The 21,826-nt window shown below is 36.8% G+C and overlaps 1 non-coding gene across 1 annotated transcript; it reads right to left on the reverse strand.

Moving 5' to 3' along the window:
* Positions 1-13,857: 13,857 nt before the first annotated feature.
* Positions 13,858-13,929, reverse strand: Trnam-cau (transfer RNA methionine (anticodon CAU)). Its single transcript has one exon. It is a non-coding gene; the product is annotated as a tRNA-Met (tRNA).
* Between the last annotated feature and the right edge of the window lie 7,897 nt (positions 13,930-21,826).

Genomic DNA, 21,826 nt, shown 5'->3' on the forward strand with positions numbered 1-21,826 from the left:
GAATGACACGTTTCGTGTTCGCTTCTCAAACCATTATTAAAAATGTGTGTATGCGTTTGCTTTCACTTCCTATCCCACATGTTAGCAGCCCACATGTGACACCCGAGCTACCACCGCACTGGGATATGATGTAGTTGTCGTTGTCGATGACGACAACGATGTTATTCCAGCGATGGTACTCTGTTATGACGAAGAGGATGGAATTTGCATAATGCATGTGTACAATGTACTTGTAAACTACACAATCCTTGCACAGGTTCAGGTAGGTAAAGGTACATATTTTACCTTAAAGTCCTTTGACATCCAAGCACATCGCAACAAAGGTTGATATTTAAATCCATCAAAATTCATTCCCGGCGCATGGATTTATGAAAGACAGGCAAAATATAATTTTCCATCGTATAAATAAAAAAAAAACAAAAATTCAAAAATTGTACTCCAACTTTCAAGGGACGACAATGATGATGATGTCCGACGACCAACTAGACCAACAGGGACGACAAACGATCCAATTTTTCCAATCAAAATCCTAAATTATCAAGACTTTTTGTTATATAGACCATTGTCCATTGTTTCGTTTTATTGATTGGAAATAAGTTTTCCAACTCGATTTCCCTGTCTAAATTCCCATAACAATGTGATGCTATAAGGAAATGTCGGTATTTATCCTTACAACTTGTATCCTTCGTTTGTAACTATCTGTTCTCTATTGTCTATCTTTTAATGAGACTTTTCTGTAAAAATTCAATTTTCATCAATTTTCAACCCTATAAGGACTCATAAGGACCATGAAACTTGTAGTATTGAATTCATGTCATATTGTATACGAATATCATCTCTAAATAGCGATGAAGCGAGAATATGAGGAGCGAATACTTTTCCTTGTGGAACATTTTTCTATCCTTTTTTTTTTTAAGTCGTATTCATCCATTTTTCTTTCCATCCATCGAGAGAGCATAGTGAATCTGAGTAATGGGTATCAATTTGATAAACGATTTGTTAGCACAAGGGGGTATTGAGTTTCCGGAATGTTTTTGATTTAATAAGGATTATCACTGGAAAAAGGATTATGTGCTGTGTAATCTCACCTCCCTTTTTTACTGCTCTCATTTGAGTGGGTCCTTCCTTTCGGTTGAAGAAGGAAGAAAAAAAAAACAATCCTTGGAGAGGATACACATAGAAAAGACTAACAACATCTGTTACTTGTTAATTGCTTCACAAATAATGTTGAGGGTAGTATTTTATGTGATTGGGATAAATTGTTGGAAAAAGTAAGTTAATGAAAATAGTTTTCTATTTGAAGCTTGAAGCATCTGCAACTATTGTTACAGATTGCTCTGGATTGTTTTGTGCGCAATAAAGTAAACATTAACAGTGTAAGGATAGGTTATGGTGTTTTGTGTTGTGTTTTGGTTTTAATTGTACTTGATACCTATATTTTTTAATGAGAAATTTAATAGGTTGATACTATTTTGGGTTACAATTTTATTTCAATTTTTCGGGTTCAATAACATTTTTTGTGTTTTTTTTTTTTTTTTTGTGAAAACTGGGGATTAAGGTCGTCGATTTATCCAGCCTACCTACCTACTGAATAAATTAGATACATTATCTTCTTTGTTGTTTTTCAAACCTCAACTTTAAGTGAAACATTTTGTATCTTGTTTTCCATTTATAATTTTAGTGAAACGTTTTCACTAAGAAACCTTTACCATACGCTCTATTTTGCATCTTTATACTTAATCTTTTATGTTATAATTTCTAAGCCTTAGATGTTTTTACTCCTTATCAAAGACAAGAGGTAAAAATAATAATTATTCTCCAAGCTCCCAAGCTAACAAAAAAGCTTTTTTTGTGAAGAAAAGTTTGTTCTGATAACCCTTATTTGTCCCTTTTATATGCAAATATCATGAGAACTACAAGAGGTATATTGATGATTTTGATATCAAATGAAAGGTTGTTAAGTACTAGTAAAGGTACTAACCTTTTAAACAATATAAAATACATATTACCCAAAACAAAGAAAGGGCGAAAAAATAAATACAAGTAGAATATTAATTTGAAAAAATCGATTCATGTTCGCCATTAATGGCATTTATTTTCAAATTAAATATGCTTGTAATCGGCACGTACGCATGTGTAGTTATAAAACTGTTTTAATTTTTTAGAATGCGATTAGAACCGGTTTAGAAGCTTGTTTATTTGTGTTATGTTATGTGGGGAAAACCAATTGGTTAATACACTTTTCAAAAAAACTTGGGAGATCACTTATAGAAAAGGAACGGATAAGATGTTGTTATTTTAAGGACCAATTTTATTAGAACATTGGTTTATTGTATTTAATTCTATTTTCATTAATTTCAAAGAACTTATCAGTTTATTATAGTTTCAAAAAGCTCCAAGAACTATATTTTAAACTAAAACAGAGATAAAAGTGGATTTATCGGAAATCTTCTTTAGTACGTATTTTGTAATCTAGTTTATGTAAACAAAGTGTAGCCTAGAGTTCATCACCAGAAATTACAGTTTTTGTGTCTCTCTAACATAATTTGGTCAAATAAGGACCAGTTGTACAAACGTGGTTCAGCCTCGGATCAGGAATTTAACCCACCGATTTTGGCGGATTAGCTACGGGTCAACTTCGGTTCATGCATGGATGTGGCTATTTTTACGTATTTTTACATATGTGGTTCAAGGTACAAGGTTGAACCAGTGCTAAACCGCAACAAAAAATTTTAAAATAATATTTTAATTTTTTTATTTGTTCGCCGTTTCTTTGTTTTGTGTAATATGTATTTTATATTGTTAAAAAGGCACTAAAACCACCTTTCATTTGATATCAAAAACATCAATATACCTCTTGTAGTTCTCATGATATTTGCATATAAAAGTGACAAATAAGGGTTATCAGAACGAACTTTGGAGCCTTGTATCTCAAGAACCTGACTTACGATTTGAAAAAAAATTCATAGATTGAATATACTAACCTCCAGCTTCATTTTGAGACTAGTCTCATTAATGTACGCTCATGGCCCAAAAACGCCCCATCTCCTTTCAATAATTGGTTTCGGTTTTCCAAAAAAAATTATTGAAAAAGCTGTCTTCCAGAGGGATTTCCCCCTTAATATCGTTTATATTCGGTAAGACCTCGCTGTAAGAAAGGAAAAATAAGCAGGGCCTTAGGAAAATTTGGCGCATAAAATATGCAAAAAATTATGTACCAAAACAAACGAACGGACTCCCATCTGGATGATGTAATAAGATTGGTATGCAGCAACATGCATGATCAAGTTTTCAAAATGTATTCCCAATTTCAAAAATCGCTTTAAAAATATTTATTTTTGAAATAATATTACATAGGTGCAAAATTTAAGACAATTTAGTAAAATGCTAAAGCCATTTAAGTAAGTTACTATGTTAAAAAGCAGTCAGTCTCAGTAACTGACTAAAATAGCTTTAGCATTTTAGTAAATCGTTTAAAATTTTGCGCCATAAATTTTAGAATGAGTGATAATATTTACGCTAAACAAATTTACCTCTGTAGTCTGGGGCATCAGTTACATTGTGCCTCATTGAGAAAAAAAGTTGAGTATGGCCTTCAAAGGAATGTCTACGTCTACAACTCATCGGAATTGAGAATTTTCTGAAGAAAAATATTGAACGGCCCAAAATAAAATAGTCATACTAACACCGTTAATAACAACTTTGCTTCAATAAAGCCTTACAGGTGCTACATTTGCTTCTGAAAAGCTTAAGAGGAGCAAAATAATTGTTTGAAGTAATTACTTTGACTTTGTACATTGGGTATACTGTTTTGAGGATGCTGTCCCATTTTGACTGTTACCTAGCAGTATCGTGGACTGAACCATTTGGTTTCTGATTTAGAGGGCAATTTATTTTGTTTCTTTTCGTTACTAAATTTTCTCCTTAATAGATCATTTTGAGTTTTCAGCTGCAAAAATATAGATGTGATGAATTCGATTAGCTTCGCTTTAATCATCAAATTCCCTCGATGCCAAGCGTTTTCCTGTTTGAGATTTTGGAAAGCCAGTCCCTCGTGGAAGAGAAATTCTTAACTTCATCAAATAGATACTGTAAAGTTAATGATAATTACGGTGACTATCCGTTCCGGTTTACCCGGGACTGTCCCGTATTTATATAGCTTGTCCCGGGTTTTTATTTAAGAAACCGTGATTGTCCCGTATTTGGACATTCTCTGATTTTTGTATTCAATATTTTAAATACTTTGTACGGAAAACAAGAAAACAGTGGCTGGAAATTAAAATTTTTCTAATTTTTCGGATAAAGTATTAAGCCTTGTACGCTGCTGAAGCAAAACGAAAATTTTTCTAAGTCTCCAAAGTCAGAAAACTTTTGCTGCGAGAAAAATTGCCTGGACAAATGAATGGGAGTGACAAACGATTGAAAAATCTCCATATACCTATTCTGCAACGAAAAGCTAAATTTTGTGCTGGTTTTGTATGAGAATTTTCGTTTCGTATCTAGAGAAGGCTTCAGTTTTTTTTAAATGTTCGTCAATTATTATTTTCCAGCTTTGGTTTGTCAGGTTGCTACATCAGGTAAAATGTTTTCGAATAAAGAACAACATAATATGGAAGAGTAAAGAACCCAGATACGCTTCAAAACTTTTAAGGACATGTTAAAAGTTGTGTTAAGGATCATACAATTTCAAAATCATTTAAAATAAAATTAAAATGTTAAAAAACAGCTCTCCCGATTTTGTTTAAAAAAAAATATTTTTTTAGAAGTTATTAACAGACATTATTATAAAACCATTTTCTTGATTTCTGATTTCGTAAACGACTTAATTGATTTCAACAAAAACATCGTTTTGAAAATCTTGATATCAAAATAAGGAAAAATTATGAAAACTCATTTAAAATAAAATGCACGACTGGGGTCGCACGTACTTGCTCTTGCAGCTCAAAGCACTTTTATGTTAGTCTACTTGTAAATTTTAAAAGCTGGATCTAAATTTAAAAAAAAATTGATATTGGGGAAGAGCCGACATTTAGGGCAAAATTTTGTTAAATGAAAAAAATTTTTTTGTTATGTGACTTTTTTGAGAAAAAATAAAAATGCAGTTTTATTGCCACTGCTTTAAATATTACGTATACAAAGTTTAATCAAAATCGTTAGAGCCGTTTTCGAGAAATTCGTAATATCGTATTTTTTTGTATGGGAGGTATACGTTCTAAACGAGATATAAAAAAGCAAAAAAAAAACCAACTTTCAGAATTCCATAAAAATCATCTGTACCAAATTTGAAAAAAATCCATCTATCCGTTTAGGCTGTGGAAATGTGTACAGATGGACGCACAACCGCACAGACGCACAGACGCACAGACAGACGCACAGACGCACGGACGGAATTGCGGGACCCACTTTTTCGGAATTCTCCATCATCGTAATGTTGGTTTTGATTAAAATATAAATTTTTTTTTTCGACACGAAACCAATACTTGCCCTATAGAGCAAGTAAAAAATTTTTTTTTTTGAAAGATCAATATTTTCAAAACTATCCAACGAATTTTGTATCTGTTCCGGGTTTCACTTCCAGAAATATGGTCACCGTAATGATAATAAAATAATGTTGATTGTGCATGTGTATATCTTAAAGATATCGAAAAAGGTTTTCTTCTTCTTCTTTTTTCTTTACCTTCTTATATTCGTAAAACTATCAAATTTAAGACTCGTAAAAAAAAAACGAGTGAAATTGTTACTCCGTCACCCTTTATCTAATAAGTTCTAACCACATCAGATACTTTAAATAAACATAAAAACAAAAAAACCTAATCAAACAACTCATCACATAAAATTTGTAAATGATGAGAACACAAATATTAGAATAAAGTAAAAACACTTAATTCATATGCGGGAAGGTTTCAAAACCAATTTGTTCTTTTACAACAATTACAACTTAATAAAAAAAAATGTTTGATACTTGCTCAACATACAAAAAAACAAGACCAAACAAACCCACTCTCTTGTAACTAATTGAAATCATATTTGTGAATAACCCGTATCTGTTTCTGTATCCCTTTGAAATGAGATTATTTAATAATAAAATTTCAAGATCGGGATCATCATCATCAGTAGCATCCAGCAAATGCACACAAACAAAAGATAAACTTGTTGAAGGATTGAATTGCTCAATTAGCATCCCTTCTTCCATATAGAGGCAAATTATATTTTTTTTTTTTGTTATAATTCCCTCAATGATATGGTAACAGTGATACAGTACTTACTTTTAACCCGCATTTGTAATAAATTATGACTTTTATACATGTTCAACTCCTTGTGTGCGGATTTCTTGTCATATCCATCACCCATATCATGTCATCTCGACATTAACTACCAGAAACATCAAATTCCACAGACACAGGAACAGAACAGAAACCATATAAAAAAATAACAAAAACAATAAACACGCAACATTCGCATCAATAAATTAAAGTTGCGTCCAGATAGTGTACGTTACCAAGGTTAAGAACAACTCCACAATCTTTAACAGGGTGTTTTTTTTCATAGCCTTCAATATTTAAAGCTACAATGTTGATGTATGTGGAGACTTCAAAAACAACCTTAATCTAATTAAAGGGCATGGAAATACTTACAAATATGAGCTGTCTAAAAAACACCCTGTAACTTCGTTGATATTCATAAACAAATTCTTCAATGACGTGACAACTTTAATTAATCGAGAATATAATTTCTACATATAAAGAGAAGAAGAGGTCTTAATCGGGAAAACAAGTTAGAAGCATGAGTAACGTCTGCCGCTGCTGTTGCTTCATCATGAAGAAGAGACTGGCCTTCTTGACTTTCAGTGCAGATTTATGGTCTTGTCCTGTTTGGTTTCTGTCTGCCCCAGGGAAGCCATCAATATCTCTAACGATTGTTATGTCCTCTAATGAAGTTAGGCGGGAGACATTAAAAAATTAAAAATTCAACACTTTAATCGACGAACAAGTGAGTTAAGTCAAGGAAGATAAAAATAAGTTTAAACCTACTCGTTTGGGGGATATATCGTCTGGGCGTTAGGTGATGGACGTGCTTCGACGAGTGGAGTGATGGAGAAATGTCTTTTCTTCTTAACAAGAATTATTATTTCTGGAAAGACATGATGTCTATGGTCTATGTAAATGAGGTTGTTGTTTTTATTGTTTGGAGTTTCTTTTTTTTTTAGGAAGACCCCACACATTGTGCAAAAATGTTAATGATTGATTTATGATAAATTACTGCAAAAGAATGAAGGATGCTTGAGGTTAAGGTTTTTGATGATGAGGTCAAAAAAAAATCATATAAATTTGTGAACCAAAAGTTGTTGTCTGTTAGATAGTTCAATTTTTGTTAGACTATGCAAACAGGAAAAGACCATTTTTCGACTTTTGAATATAAAATTGCAAATACCTTTGAAATTTTATATGGGACGTATGTGTTTTAAGGTTTTAGAGGAAATATTAGCAAAATCAAACATAAAACAGTGATTTCAAATTGCTTAAAAATTATCTGATCACAACTTAAAAAAAAAAAAAAAATAAATTAATCTTTAGGCTCAACCTCGATAGCTATAAAGACGAACGCATAGACGGACAGGTTTCATGACAAAAAAAAACAAATCCTGCCCCACAAATGCCCCACATGGGGCATTTCCAAATGTCCCACGTGGGGCATTTCCGATTGCCCCACATTTGGTATTTCCAGATGCCCCACATGAGGCATTTCCAGATGCCCCATATGGATTATTTTCAGATGCCCCACATCGGGCATTTCCGAATGCCCCAAATGGGTCATTGCAAATGTCCCACATGGGGCATTTCCAGATGCCCAACATGGGGCATTTCCGGATGCCCCACATGGGGCATTTTTCAGATGCCCCACGTGAGGCATTTCCGAATGCCACACATGGGTCATTTCAAATGCCCCACATGGGGCATTTCCAGATGCCCCACATGGGGCATTTTCAGATGCCCCACGTGGAGCATTTCCGAATGCCCTACATCGGTCATTTCAAATGCCCCTTATGGGGCATTTCCAGATGCCCCACATGGGGCATTTCCACATGGGGCCCCATATGGGGCATTTTCAGATGCCCCACGTGGGGCATTTCCGAATGCCCCACATGGGTCATTTCAAATGCCCCACATGGGTCATTTCAAATGCCCCACATGGGTCATTTCAAATGCCCCACATGGGTCATTTCAAATGCCCCACATGGGTCATTTCAAATGCCCCAAATGGGGCATTTTCAGATGCCCCACGTGGGGCATTTCCGAATGCCCCACATGGGTCATTTCAAATGCCCCACATGGGGCATTTTCAGATGCCCCACATGGGGAATTTTCAGATGCCCCACATGGGGCACTTTCAGATGCCCCACGTGGGGCATTTTCGAATGCCCCACATGGGTCATTTCAAATGCCCTACATGGGGCATTTCCAGATGCCCCAAATGGGGCATTTTCAGATGCCCCACGTGGGTCATTTCCGAATGCCCCACATGGGTCATTTCAAATGCCCCACATGGGGCATTTCCAGATGCCCCACAAGTTGCATTTCCGAATGCCCCACATGGGTAATTTCAAATGCCCCACATGGGTCATTTCAAATGCCCCACATGGGTCATTTCAAATGCCCCACATGGGTCATTTCTAATGCCCCTCATGGGGCATTTACAGATGCCCCACATGGGGCATTTCCAGATGCCAGACAGGGAGTATTTCCAGATGCCCCACATGGGTCATTTCAAATGCTCCACATGGGAAATTTCCAGATGCCCCACATGGGTCATTTCAAATGCCCCACATGGGTCATTTCAAATGCCCCAAATGGGGCATTTTCAGATGCCCCACGTGGGGCATTTTCGAATGCCCCACATGGGTCATTTCAAATGCCCTACATGGGGCATTTTAAGATGCCCCACGTGGGTCATTTCCGAATGCCCCACATGGGTCATTTCAAATGCCCCACATGGGGCATTTCCAGATGCCCCACAAGGGGCATTTCCGAATGCCCCACATGGGTAATTTCAAATGCCCCACATGGGTCATTTCAAATGCCCCACATGGGTCATTTCAAATGCCCCACATGGGTCATTTCTAATGCCCCTCATGGGGCATTTACAGATGCCCCACATGGGGCATTTCCAGATGCCAGACAGGGAGTATTTCCAGATGCCCCACATGGGTCATTTCAAATGCCCCACATGGGAAATTTCCAGATGCCCCACATGGGGCATTTCCGGATGCCCCACATGGGTCATTTCAAATGCCCCACATGGGACATATCCAGATGCCCCACATGGGGCATTTCCGGATGCCCCACATGGGTCATTTCAAATGCCCCACATGGGACATATCCAGATGCCCCACATGGGGCATTTCCGGATGCCCCACATGGGTCATTTCAAATGCCCCACATGGGACATATCCAGATGCCCCACATGGGGCATTTTCAGATGCCCCACGTGGAGCATTGCCCCTTATGGGGCATTTTCAGATGCCCCAAATGGGCATTTCCAGATGCCCCACGTGGGTCATTTCCGAATGCCCCACATGGGTCATTTCAAATGCCCCACATGGGGCATTTCCAGATGCCCCAAATGGGCATTTCCAGATGCCCCACGTGGGTCATTTCCGAATGCCCCACATGGGTCATTTCAAATGCCCCACATGGAGCATTTTCAGATGCCCCACATGGGTCATTTCAAATGCCCCACATGGGTCATTTCCAAATGCCCCACATGGAGCATTTTCAGATGCCCCACATGGGTCATTTTAAATGCCCCACTTGGGTCATTTTAAATGCCCCACATGGGGCATTTCCAGATGCCCCACATGGGTCATTTCAAATGCCCCACATGGGTCATTTCAAATGCCCCACATGGGGCATTTTCAGATGCCCCACATGGGGCATTTTCAGATGCCCCACGTGGGGCATTTCCGAATGCCCCACATGGGTCATTTCAAATGCCCCACATGGGTCATTTCCAAATGCCCCACATGGGGCATTTCCAAATGCCCCACATGGGTCATTTCCAAATGCCCCACATGGGTCATTTCAAATGCCCCACATGGGTCATTTCAAATGCCCCACATGGGTCATTTCCAAATGCCCCACATGGGGCATTTTCAGATGCCCTACATGGGGCATTTTCAGATGCCCCACATGGGGCATTTTCAGATGCCCCACATGGGGCATTTTCAGATGCCCCACATGGGGCATTTTCAGATGCCCCACATGTTGCATTTCCAAATGCCCCACATGGGTCATTTCAAATGCCCCACATGGGGCATTTCCAAATGCCCCACATTGGTCATTACCAAATGCCCCACATGGAGCATTTTCAGATGCCCCACATGGGTCATTTCAAATGCCCCACATGGGTCATTTCCAAATGCCCCACATGGAGCATTTTCAGATGCCCCACATGGGTCATTTTAAATGCCCCACTTGGGTCATTTTAAATGCCCCACATGGGGCATTTCCAGATGCCCCACATGGGTCATTTCAAATGCCCCACATGGGTCATTTCAAATGCCCCACATGGGGCATTTTCAGATGCCCCACGTGGGGCATTTTCAGATGCCCCACGTGGGGCATTTCCGAATGCCCCACATGGGTCATTTCAAATGCCCCACATGGGTCATTTCCAAATGCCCCACATGGGGCATTTCCAAATGCCCCACATGGGTCATTTCCAAATGCCCCACATGGAGCATTTTCAGATGCCCCACATGGGTCATTTCAAATGCCCCACATGGAGCATTTTCAGATGCCCCACATGGAGCATTTTCAGATGCCCCACATGGGTCATTTCAAATGCCCCACATGGGTCATTTCAAATGCCCCAAATGGGTCATTTCCAAATGCCCCACATGGGGCATTTTCAGTTGCCCTACATGGGGCATTTTCAGATGACCCACATGGGGCATTTTCAGATGCCCCACATGGGGCATTTTCAGATGCCCCACGTGGGGCATTTTCAGATGCCCCACATGGGTCATTTCAAATGCCCTACATGGGGCATTTCCAGATGCCCCACATGGGTCATTTCAAATGCCCCACATGGGGCATTTCCGAATGCCCCACATGGGTCATTTCAAATGCCCCACATGGGTCATTTCCGAATGCCCCATATTGGGCATTTTCAGATGCCCCACATGGGGCATTTTCAGATGTCCCACATGGGTCATTTCAAATGCCCCACATGGGGCATTTCCAGATGCCCCACGAGGGGCATTTCCGAATGCCCTTGATGGGTCATTTTAAATGCCCAACATGGGGCATTTCCAGATGCCCCACGTGGGGCATTTCTGAATGCCCCTCATGGTTCATTTCAAATGCCCTACATGGGGCATTTTCAGATGCCCAAAGTGGGGCATTTCCGAATGCCCCACATGTTGCATTTCCAAATGCCCCACATGGGTCATTTCAAATGCCCCACATGGGGCATTTCCAAATGCCCCACATTGGTCATTTCAAATGCCCCACATGGGTCATTTCCAAATGCCCCACATGGAGCATTTTCAGATGCCCCACATGGGTCATTTTAAATGCCCCACTTGGGTCATTTTAAATGCCCCACATGGGGCATTTTCAGATGTCCCACATGGGTCATTTCAAATGCCCCACATGGGGCATTTCCAGATGCCCCACATGGGTCATTTCAAATGCCCCACATGGGTCATTTCAAATGCCCCACATGGGTCATTTCCGAATGCCCCATATTGGGCATTTTCAGATGCCCCACATGGGGCATTTTCAGATGTGACTCATGGTTCATTTCAAATGCCCTACATGGGGCATTTTCAGATGCCCAAAGTGGGGCATTTCCGAATGCCCCACATGTTGCATTTCCAAATGCCCCACATGGGTCATTTCAAATGCCCCACATGGAGCATTTTCAGATGCCCCACATGGGTCATTTCAAATGCCCCACATGGGTCATTTCCAAATGCCCCACATGGAGCATTTTCAGATGCCCCACATGGGTCATTTTAAATGCCCCACTTGGGTCATTTTAAATGCCCCACATGGGGCATTTCCAGATGCCCCACATGGGTCATTTCAAATGCCCCACATGGGTCATTTCAAATGCCCCACATGGGGCATTTTCAGATGCCCCACATGGGGCATTTTCAGATGCCCCACGTGGGGCATTTCCGAATGCCCCACATGGGTCATTTCAAATGCCCCACATGGGTCATATCCAAATGCCCCACATGGGGCATTTCCAAATGCCCCACATGGGTCATTTCCAAATGCCCCACATGGAGCATTGTCAGATGCCCCACATGGGTCATTTCAAATGCCCCACATGGAGCATTTTCAGATGACCCACATGGGTCATTTCAAATGCCCCACATGGGTCATTTCAAATGCCCCACATGGGTCATTTCAAATGCCCCACATGGGTCATTTCCAAATGCCCCACATGGGGCATTTTCAGATGCCCTACATGGGGCATTTTCAGATGCCCCACTTGGGGCATTTCCGAATGGCATTTTCAGATGCCCCACATGGGTCATTTCAAATGCCCTACATGGGGCATTTCCAGATTCCCCAAATGGGGCATTTTCAGATGCCCCACGTGGGTCATTTCCGAATGCCCCACATGGGTCATTTCAAATGCCCCACATGGGGCATTTCCAGATGCCCCACGAGGGGCATTTCCGAATGCCCCTCATGGGTCATTTCCAAATGCCCCACATTTGGCATTTTCAGATGCCCCACATGGGTCATTTCCAAATGCACCACATGGGGCATTTCCAGATGCCCCACATGGGTCATTTCCAAATGCACCACATGGGTCATTTCCAGATGCCCCACATGGGTCATTTCCAAATGCACCACATGGGGCATTTCCAGATGCCCCACTTGAAGCATTTCCAGATGCTTCACATGGGTCATTTCCAAATGCCCCACATGGGTCATTTCCAAATGCCCCACATGGGTCATTTCCAAATGCCCCACATGGGTCATTTCCAGATGCCCCACATGGGTCATTTCCAGATGCCCCACATGGGTCATTTCCAAATGCACCACATGGGGCTATTCCAGATGCCCCACATGGGTCATTTCCAAATGCACCACACGGGTCATTTCCAGATGCCCCACATGGGTCATTTCCAAATGCACCACATGGGTCATTTCCAGATGCCCCACATGGGTCATTTCCAAATGCACCACATGGGGCATTTCCAGATGCCCTACATGGGTCATTTCCAAATGCCCCACATGGGTCATTTCCAAATGCCCCACATGGGTCATTTCCAAATGCCCCACATGGGTCATTTCCAAATGCCCCACATGGGTCATTTCCAGATGCCCCACATGGGTCATTTCCAAATGCACCACATGGGTCATTTCCAGATGCCCCACATGGGTCATTTCCAAATGCACCACATGGGGCATTTCCAGATGCCCCACTTGGGGCATTTCCGAATGCGCCACATGGGTCATTACAAATGCCCCAGATGCCCCACGTGAGGCATTTCCGAGTGCCCCACATGGGTCATTTCAAATGCCCCACATTGGGCATTTCAAATGCCCCACATTGGGCATTTCAAATGCCCCACATGGGTCATTTCAAATGCCCCACATAGGTCATTTCCAAATGCCCCACATGGGTATTTGGAAATGCGCAACGTCGGGCATTTGAAATGACCCATGTCATTGTTTTTATTATTATTTATTTATATATTATTTATTTATTATATTATAAAAAATAAAGAATATGTTATATTATGGCGCCACTTGAACATACATTCATTCATCGCTCTATCAACTATTGGTTTTATTTTTTTACGCAAAAATAAAAAAAAAAAAACATCTTTAGCAGAACAAGGTTTCGATCCTCGGACCTCTGGGTTATGGGCCCAGCACGCTTCCACTGCGCCACTCTGCTTAAAGACATAACGTGTCAAAATGGGTATAAATACATAGTTGTCCATATTATTTTGCATTTATAAAAAATATTTTTATATATATTTTATTTCAAAAGCTTTTTCTTTTTAACATTCAGAAGTAGACAGAGTTTCTGACAACTCATTTCATAAAATTATTTTTTATCTTTAAGGCTACGAAGTAATCCAGACGCATCACGCATATCTTCTTCTTCTTCTTTGTGTTTACATTCTTAAAATACAACAAAATTCTACTGAATCTAAATGATTTTGCATTTCATATGTTTGTTATTCATAAATTCCCACCCCACTTCTCCACACGAACCTTGACTTAATTCCTAGCAATTCAAACAACTGTCAGCTGAAAAAAAAAAAAAAAACAGCATTCAAAAGCATTTTACCTACTATTAACCTACTGAAAAAAGATTATAATGGCTGTCAACAGGAATATGTCAGTAAAGCATCTCTCAGCAAGGATTTCTTTTCAGTTCTATTTTTTTGTGCCAATGTGATTTATGGTTTCTTTGTGGGTAAAATAGATAAAAGCAATTCATATACAAATGCATATATAAACCATATATAAACCTTCAGCAAGTCTTCAATATGATTCCTCAAAGTCATATTATTTTTTTTTTTACTTGGAGAGAGTCCTTCAGACAACATAGCGCCATCATCGCCAGAAGACAGACACATGAATTATAAACGCACAAAACGGATATCCTGGGAGTGACTGTATGATAAACGAAACGAATATAAGAACTCATCCCCGCTTGATATATAATAGAATGTCCTAGTATAAGAAGGAGTCTGAGTGTGCATATTTTACATAAAAAAAGGAAGAAAAAAAATATATCGGAAATCCTTCGCTATTATAATTTCATTGAGAGAATATTTGAATTGAGTGAGTGTGAGTTCGTTACAATTTCTCACATGTGAAAATGAAAATTTGAATTTTCAACTAAAAAGCTGGAGGAAGTCTCTTGTAAAGAGGAGTGTGAATGGAGACTAATGGATATTTGTTCCTTTGTTCTCGTTCGATAAAATATCAAAAAGAAATTTAATTTAATTAAAAATACTGTTCATGAAGTGTGCTCTTGTGCAGGAAATAAGTGGCTCACAATGTCACATTTTAGGAACTTGAGACATGATAATGGACTTCTTGAAAATGTAATAAAGTTTTCAAATTATTCACTAATTCAGCTTAGGTTCAAGGAATGCTTTTTGTGCAATCTTCTTTAAAATTTTTTATTAGTCAATATGTGATGAGTTATTTTTGGAGAAAATGAAAAACAAGCAAAAAAATATTCCTACCCGGGCGCCAGTTAATTAACATTAAGCTACTTCATTAAAATGAAATTATCCGTTATATAGAAATACATATTACTTTAATGTTGTTTAAAGCGTTTTAAGAGTTATTGGCTGAAAAGTGAAACCCATCACCTATCACCTTTTTTTGGATTCATCCCGGGCGCCATATTTCAGCTTGACCAACTGGATCTTACTTTTTGTCATCTATTTTTTTTACGACTAAAATACTAAAATGTATGATGAAATAACGTTGTTTTCAAATAATATCAGACAAAAACTGATAAAAGTTTTCTTGCCCGGGCGCCACTTTGAGTGAAACGATTGTTTATATTAAGTAATTGGGGTTGGGTTCGATATCCCGCTTTTTATATTCCCGATTTTTTTTTTAATCCCGATTTTTATAATCCCGCTTTTTTAATCCCGCTTTTTGTAATCCCGTTTCTTATAATCCCGTTTTTAACTATCCCGATTTTGCAATCAAAACTAGTTGTTTTATTGTTTATTTAAAAAAAAATCGCGTGATTTTTTTTAAATAAACAACTAGTTTTTAAAAAATCGCGCGAGATTATTCTAAACGCAAAAAATAAAATATATACAAAAAATATGAAAAAGTAAAGAATGTTATTTAAAAAAAAAATCAATTAACAATTTTAATATTGGGCACGTTCAAAGAGCTAACATAAAGCTATCGGATAGCTTTTTCTTGTTGTAAACAATGCTAAAAATTAGCAAGGAAACGAACCATTTTCTGCCAAAAAAATAATCTGAAGGTATCCAAAAACTTCTGGTATATCTCAGGTATCCGAGTGATCAGCTGATAAACATTTAGCTTTTTTTATTTTCTTTATCTTAGTGGGAAGGTCCTCCGCTTTTCAATTTTCCATTGAAGTTCCAAGAAAATTGAACGCTCTACAAAAAAGGTTAAATACACTTTTTTGTATTATCTAACCGTTTAGTAGATATTTGAGGTCCAAAAATAAAGAAAATCTTTAAAAATTCGTTTTTTCTTCTTAATTTTGTAACAAATTGAAAAATTATAATAATCAAACGCGCATGACATATTCTTGTAGGAAACAGATTGTTCCACAAACCAATGCCCACTGATTTCAATAGTTTTCTTATGGTCCCTATGCATTGCGACTTAGATGCGGATATCTTCTAAACGGTTAAAGCAACCAATTTGAGGCCAAGAACTTTTTTGTAGAACATTTAAGCCCCTACAATAATCCATCTTACTAATTTAATAATAATGACTTTTCAGTGAATTAGAAAATTTTGAAAAGTAAAAAAAGTTTTTATATTTTTGTTTAACTTTGACCTCGAATATCTTTCAAATGGTAAGATTAATAAAAAAAAGTTAATAAGACCTTTTTTGTAGAGCAATTTGTGTCCTACAAGTATATATCATGCGCGTTTGATTATTATAATTTTTCAATTTGTTACAAAATTAAGAACCAAAAACGGATTTTTAACGATTTTCTCTATTTTTGGACCTCAAATATCTACTAAACGGTTAGATAATTCAAAAAAGTGTATTTAACCTTTTTTGTAGAGCGTTCAATTTTCTACAAGAATATGTAAAAAAATTGGCTTAAAATTCAATTAATAAAAAAAATATTTTTTTTTAGTAGAAGTTTGATGTAAAAATGGAAAATTGAAAAGCGGAGGACCTTCCCATTAAGATAAAGAGCTCATATTTGGTGAGTATATTCTAGAGGTGTCTAGCAATCGAGTTTTCAAAGTACCAAATCAAAAAAAAAACGAATTTCCATTTTTTTGACCCACCCTAATGCTAGGTGGAGTTGGTTTACTGAGATTTGTACCTAATGTAGTTTTCTTGGTTTTCACCCGGGCGCCATTTTAATAAAAACGGCTTAGTTTTACTTAAATTGTGGCCTCAATAAGATAAGACTATTTAAGAAGCAGAATTTTCTATAGAAGAATTATGAATATAAGTCACAAACTATTTTCCTTTTCGTCTGTGAAAACCCTCCCGGGCGCCATTTAACTTATGGCTTAGGATTTAAATTAATTTTTAGAACTAAATTTGGTCATTATTATACAATTTTCTGCTGTAACTTGCCATTATATTGAAAACAATTTATTTTCCCATGTTTACTATTCACAAGAAAAGAAGCTTTACTGCATTTTTCGGAAACTTAACAAGATTCCCAGAATTTAAAATTACAACTGAAAACGAATAGCTACTTTGTAAAAAAAAAAAGCAAACAAAATTATACAAACTGAAAGAATGTGCAATGGATAGCTATATTAAACCACTAATCCATGCCCAAGTAAGCTACCCACAATGCGCCGCTATTTCATAATGAATTAATACTAAAGTGAGTTATTTATGAATTGCAAAAACAAAAAATTAATGCAGAAACCCTTAAAAAATTGTTAGCATAGTTTTGCGTTGTTCACATATCAAAAATAATTACTTTATTTTTACTTCACTTGACTACTCTTATTTTTTTTTTTTATTATAATGTTGTTAGTTGGTTGGCAAACGTGATAATTTGATCACGTGTTGAAATACGATGTGTGCTCTCCCATAATTTTAACTTTACAAACAATGCCAAAACCAAATTGTTTTTTCCTGGGAAAGTAAATCATTTTTAAAGGAGATTTTATCCCATAAAAGCACAAGTACTCGTATAAGTCGTAAGTTAACCAACAACTATCTAATTTGATCCAAAAATGTATATAAATATTTAATTATATGATTAAAACATACCTGGTACTTATCTATACTACACAACATTTTATAGTAGTTTGGGGAGGTAATTAAAGTTAATGCAAGTACACTCATGACAATTGGGCGAATTGTGGTTTTTTATAATTTCTGGATTAACAAACGAAAGCCAGCCTGGGATTTTAACTGAAAAGGATGGTCTAAAGCTTATATCTTTTTGATTTGATGTTGATGGTGAAATATTATGCTTGTTTGGTGGAACTATTTTAGTTGATTCTCTTGATCAATGATACTTAAATTCTTTATTCACGTTGAATATACGTACTATCTTAGTGAAATATAGTGATATAGTATTATATGAGTTGTTTAGTATTAAAATGGGTCAAGTACAATTGAAATATGTGAATTATACAGAAATTTTAGTACTCCTTTTTTTTTGAAAAAAGATGTTGCACAGACCATAATAGCTCTATGCCTCCAGAATTTGTTTCTATAAAAATATACACTTTTGTTAATTTAAGGATATTTAAACATCCAACTCATAGAGAAGTGGACTTGACCCATTATTATTTTTATTCTGAAAGCCTCATATTTCGATCAAAAGGAAATCGTTTTAACCAGTTCCCAAAAGTTGATATACACTTACACTCCGCTTCAACTGAATAAGCACACAAATTTTCAAAGGTATTTTTTCCATTTTTTCCTAAGATTAAGCTTTCATGTATTATTTGATGATGTTTACAGTTAGTCTGCGATGTTGAGAAACCAAATCAGAAAGAATAATTCTCAAAGTACCGCTATTTTTTTTCGTGTTCTCTTACAAAGCGTCCCATATGGAAAAATGCAGTTTTTTTTTGCGTCAACTGAATAGACACACGGTCTTTCAAGGTCAATATCTTCGTTGTTTATGAGAGTTTTGAGGTGTTTGGCATACCAAATCAAAGGTTGAAATGTTCTCAGTGAGATTTTGTCATTTAATTCAAATTAAAAAAAAAGTAGTAGATTAAAAGCTTTGAATACTGTCGACAGAGCTAAAATTAATTTGTTAACGGAACAAGTACTGACCGGGTCTGCTATAGCTACCAAAATTGATCGGAGTTTTAGTGTGTTGCCTATTCGTACCTCAAAAATAAAAGTTCGTACAGCAAAAATATGAATTAAGGTAAAAAACGGCAAAAATAGCAGTTAATCGACGAGAAATTTTGAGATCTGCCTCCAATTCATTTGACTCTGGGGCAAAAATCAAACAAAAAGCTGGTGTTTCTGCAAGTGTTTCAACACTCCGCAGAGTAATTAACAGCACGGATCATTTTAACCCATTAAAAGTCCAAAAGAAACCAACTTTAAACAAGCAACAAAAAGGTATTCGTTTAGAATTTTCTAGACTCCATATGAGCTGGAAAAATGAGTGACTCAAAGTGGTTTTTTTCGTTTGAAAAAGGTCAATTTTGATGGATTCATAATTGAAGTCATCGGGGCCATCAAAATTGACCTTTTTCAAACGAAAAAAAACCACTTTGAGTCACTCATTTTTCCAGCTCATATGGAGTCTAGAAAATTCTAAACGAATACCTTTTTGTTGCTTGTTTAAAGTTGGTTTCTTTTGGACTTTTAATGGGTTAAAATGATCCGTGCTGTTAATTACTCTGCGGAGTGTTGAAACACTTGCAGAAACACCAGCTTTTTGTTTGATTTTTGCCCCAGAGTCAAATGAATTGGAGGCAGATCTCAAAATTTCTCGTCGATTAACTGCTATTTTTGCCGTTTTTTACCTTAATTCATATTTTTGCTGTACGAACTTTTATTTTTGAGGTACGAATAGGCAACACACTAAAACTCCGATCAATTTTGGTAGCTATAGCAGACCCGGTCAGTACTTGTTCCGTTAGCAAATTAATTTAAGCTCTGTCGACAGTATTCAAAGCTTTTAATCTACTACTTTTTTTTTAATTTTAATTAAATGAGAAAATCTCACTGAGAACATTTCAACCTTTGATTTGGTATGCCAAACACCTCAAAACTCTCATAAACAACGAAGATATTGACCTTGAAAGACCGTGTGTCTATTCAGTTGACGCAAAAAAAAACTGCATTTTTCCATATGGGACGCTTTGTAAGAGAACACGAAAAAAAATAGCGGTACTTTGAGAATTATTCTTTCTGATTTGGTTTCTCAACATCGCAGGCTAACTGTAAACATCATCAAAAAATACATGAAAGCTCAATCTTAGGAAAAAATGGACAAAATACCTTTGAAAATTTGTGTGCTTATTCAGTTGAAGCGGAGTGTATATGGTACATACTTTATGTACATTGTACATGTACGATACATATACTCAAATTTATTGGCAAAAAAGTGAAACCTTGAGAAATAAAAATCGAAAAAACCTACCTTTTTTTATTCAAACACCTTTAAATCCATGTGATTTTTATGTGGCAACCTATAATAAATTTTATATCATCTGAAAGCTTATTGTTTCAGCTAAAAATATTTATAACGACCATGTCTATACAACATCTACAAAAAGAGTTAAAATTTTTTGAACCCAATCACTTTTCATCAAAAGAGCAAAAAAAAATCAATCTTTTTTCTCTCCTAACACCATTAAATTTATTTTTTTAAATGACAACCTGTGATAAATTTTATACCACTTATTTCTTATTTCACCTTATATATGACGTATCATCATATTTCTACCGAGCCTACAAAAAAAGAGTTTTTTGAAGCCAACTATGTGGAAATTTCAAACTGAGATTCCGGTACTTCCTACACTGGAGGCTGGTCATCGCCAACAGATATCTACAGGTGTTTTGAGGTATTTTTCAAGTTTTTCAATTTAAGATTGTGTAACTTGTATATCAAATGAAAGGTAATTATCAGCATGAGTATTAAAGTCAAATAAAATGTTTATGTGCTCTAGATCAAAATAAATAACGTGTTTAGAAAAAGAACATCTTTTTACCGTTATCTCAGGATATTGAATACGAAATTCATTTAAATTTTGCACACTTATAGTTTATTTATTAAAGAAGTTTTCACTTCAAAGATTCTAAATTTGTCCGGATTTATTTTTTGGTCTTCAAATTTTGGAAATATTTTTTTGGAAATGGTAACGTAGTTACGAATAACAGAGTTACGCGCGACAGAGTTACGGCCGTCAAAGTTACGCGAAACCGAAGTTACGAAAAACAAGAGTTCCGAATTCTAGAGTTATGTTAAGCTATGACATGTGATTTTTGGGTTGGCAACAATTGCAACAACAGTTCACCACACCAAAATAACGTCTGTAAAAAAAAAGGGGTTGGTTGGTTATTATTTTAATATAAATAATAACAAAGTGGGTATTACAAAATACGCTATGAATAATTATATTAATTAATAGAAAAAAAAATACGTATTTGCAATATTAGTTGGACAAATAAGTCGTTAAATTCAATTATGTCCCCCAAACTTACATAAGTATACTCATGTTTTTTTTTTCTATTTCAATGTTTTTCCGATCTTCTCACAAAAACAAAACCATTATGTATATCTATACCTATCCAATCAAAATTTTACAAGATTAAATAACACCCATTTTCGCTTTACTCATTTAGTTCTGACCAATGAGAAAAATGTTAATCTCTTGTTTGTTTTTCCATAATTCCATGTCGTTCCTCGCAATTGTTGCCAACCCAAAAATCACATGTCATAGCTTAACATAACTTTAGAATTCGTAACTCTAGTTTTTCGTAACTTCGGTTTCGCGTAACTGTGACGCACGTAACTCTGTCGCCCGTAACTCTGGTATTCGTAACTTCGTCGGTTTCCCATTTTTTTGAACTTATCCACTACCTATATGTATCTACATGGATCGGATAACATGTTTATGAAGCTTAAATTTGCTCTTTTTAAA

Source organism: Episyrphus balteatus, chromosome 1, assembly GCF_945859705.1.
Source record: "Episyrphus balteatus chromosome 1, idEpiBalt1.1, whole genome shotgun sequence".
NCBI classification, from domain to species: Eukaryota; Metazoa; Arthropoda; class Insecta; order Diptera; family Syrphidae; genus Episyrphus; species Episyrphus balteatus.